We start from the raw sequence: 2,965 nt of genomic DNA, 5'->3' as shown, positions 1-2,965 counted from the left end.
TCACCCCATCTGTAATAATGTCCCCCATCCTGTGTCTTTCTTGTTGCAATCTCCCTCTTCCTGTGCCCCATGCTATAACATTTACCCCCATCCTGGTCCCTTCCTAGTATAATGACCCCATCCTGGTATAATTTCCCCTATCCTGGTATAATGATTCCATTCTAGTATAATGTTGTCCATCCTGGTATAATGTCCCAATCCTATTGCATTGTCCATATTCTGGTATAATGTCTCACATCCTGATGTAATGTGCCCCATGCTAGTCATCCAGGTGAAATTAGTGTCCCCATCCTGGTATATTGTCCATATTCTGATAAAATGTCCCCCATCCTGGATCCTTCTTGTTGTAATCTCCCCCATCCTGGGCCCGATGCTATAACATTTACCCCCATCCTGGGTCCCTTCCTAGTATAATGACCCCATCCTGGTATAATTTCCTCTATCCTGGTATAATGTTTCCATTCTAGTATAATGTTGTCCATCCTGGTATAATGTCCCAATCCTATTGCATTGTCCATATTCTGGTGTAATGTCTCACATCCTGATGTAATGTGCCCCATGCTAGTCATCCAGGTGAAATTAGTGTCCCCATCCTTGTATATTGTCCATATTCTGATAAAATGTCCCCCATCCTGGATCCTTCTTGTTGTAATCTCCCCCATCCTGGGCCCGATGCTATAACATTTACCCCCATCCTGGGTCTCTTCCAAGTATAATGTCTCCATCCTGGTATAATGTCCAAAATTCTGCTGGTCATCCAGGTGAAATTAGTGTTGGTGGGCTCCCCTCCCACACGGGCCCGGTCGCACCCCCAGCTACCGCGATTGTAACGCCTCTGTCTGGAAATACAGGACAGAGTGATGGCTCAGTGGTTATCATTGCAGCACTGGGTTTGTTTGTAAGGCATTTTCATGGTTTTTATGATTGCCCCGCTTAGATGATTTTCTCCCAGTTTTCGGCATTGCCTCAAAAAACAGACTGATCAGTTAACTGATTTCCTAACTCTATTAGGTAAAATGAGGGAATTAGATCAAGAGCCAAATTTGCAATTAATGTGCATTAATAGTAGTGTGCTTCTACCGTTCCATCCAGGGAAAGGATGACGCTGGTGCTCTTTATTTCATCATGACGTCAGGTGATACACTCAATAGCATTCATTTGTTGATGTTGTATTGTATATACAAGTCTCCCCTAGTGTAACTGTCTCTTGTCACATTATATGAATCTATATCTCTTATTTGATAACTACTATGACTATGCTCTGCGACTCGCTCTGCTAAATATAATTGCACTACATACGCACCAGCACTTTCTATTTGTCATCTCCTTATTAATAATTAGATTATATTCTCCACCCTGTGTGTCTCTTTCGTTTAATATAGATATTGCAAACTTCGTCCCCCTTTTTCCACCTCTTTATTAACAAATTTTTTTATCACTACTTTTTAGGTCCAGCATATTATCAATTTTTGTACAATCATGACAAAGTATTGTAACTGAAACCTTATTTTGTCTGCATGCCCGATTTTTCACTTGCTTGGTTCGTAATATCCTCTTAGGAGATGTTTTCTTTTATATACAGAGGGAATTTTTGGTGTTCAATCACTGAGCTCAGCAGCTCTGCTGATATAGAAGGCAAAACGCTTGTTTGTCAGGTGAGATGATTTTCAAACAAGTTTAAAAATCATAGTTCTCACCATCGTATTATCCAGTGAAAAATATGTTACCTATATCACATTGGCAACTATGTGCTCGCAGAAGCACGGTTGACCTTTATTCATAAGGTCATAACATTTTCACTAATCGGCTTGCATGTATGTGACTGACAATTGTTCAATGGCCGCAGTCTATGTGGGTAACACAAAGCTGGAGAAAGTTTGAGCTTTGAATTATCATAAGCCCACCCCGTATAGTTAGAGCCCTACCAACTTGGAAAGATAGAAAAGTTGGACATATACTGCACCATGGCAAGTCTTATCTTACACTAAGCCTCTTTTCTAACCTTGCTCAATTCTTCATACATGACCACACAGAAATGTTTCTCTTCTGAAGCCCATTAGAGTTCTTATAAAGTACTGTACCGCTTTCATGCCCCCCCACAATGTCCCCATACATACAACAATGCCCCAACAATGCCCTTCACAGTACAGTACATTCCCCCAGATACAGTATGATTCTCCCCATATTAAATTCACGCACAAGCACCCAACACAGTATGATGCACCCATAGTCACCTACATGCAGTATGATTCCCCCTAATTTCCTCCACAAATAGTTTGATGCCCCCACACATGTACAGTGTGACGTCCACACACAGTCATCCCACTTGCCTGCATCCTGCTTCTCTGCTGCCTAACATGTGAAATGACACAGGACACACAGAACGCGCATCGGGGTACTAATGATCAAATGATGCAGTTAATTTGCATATCATGGGTAAGAATCATGTTGATACATGATGACTATGAATATTATGCATTACTACTTTTCTTTTGGTTTCCATATCACATTGGATCATATATTATTTGGGATTTTTTTTTTATTGTGAAACTTACTTCTGGCATTTAACCCTTATTATTCCAATTGTCCAATTGCACTCCATACACTGTATAATACCTATATATAAACTTTTTTCTTTTGGGGGGATACATTTCTAGCGCAAATATATTTGTATATATACCAAATTTTAGGAATTCTCTGAACCTGAAATATTCAAACAATTTTTCGATCGGATACATGCAAAATGTTTCAAAATTTAAGACATTGCAGAAGATTGCATTAATGTCCATAAAGTAGAAAAAGGGCTGCACTCACCATTTCTAGTGCAATTCTTCATTCAATGACGGACATTCATAGCAGTGAAAGATGTGCAAGCGAACAAATACGGGCTACAGCCATTTTAAGTTGTGTGCACTTTTTTAAGTCCAAAGGTTAAGCACTCCAATTTTTATCTATACAAACTCAA

Source organism: Dendrobates tinctorius, unplaced genomic scaffold (assembly GCF_039654945.1).
Source record: "Dendrobates tinctorius isolate UK_male_01 unplaced genomic scaffold, ASM3965494v1 ptg000093l, whole genome shotgun sequence".
Lineage (NCBI taxonomy): Eukaryota > Metazoa > Chordata > Amphibia > Anura > Dendrobatidae > Dendrobates > Dendrobates tinctorius.
This window is presented reverse-complemented; position numbering follows the sequence as displayed.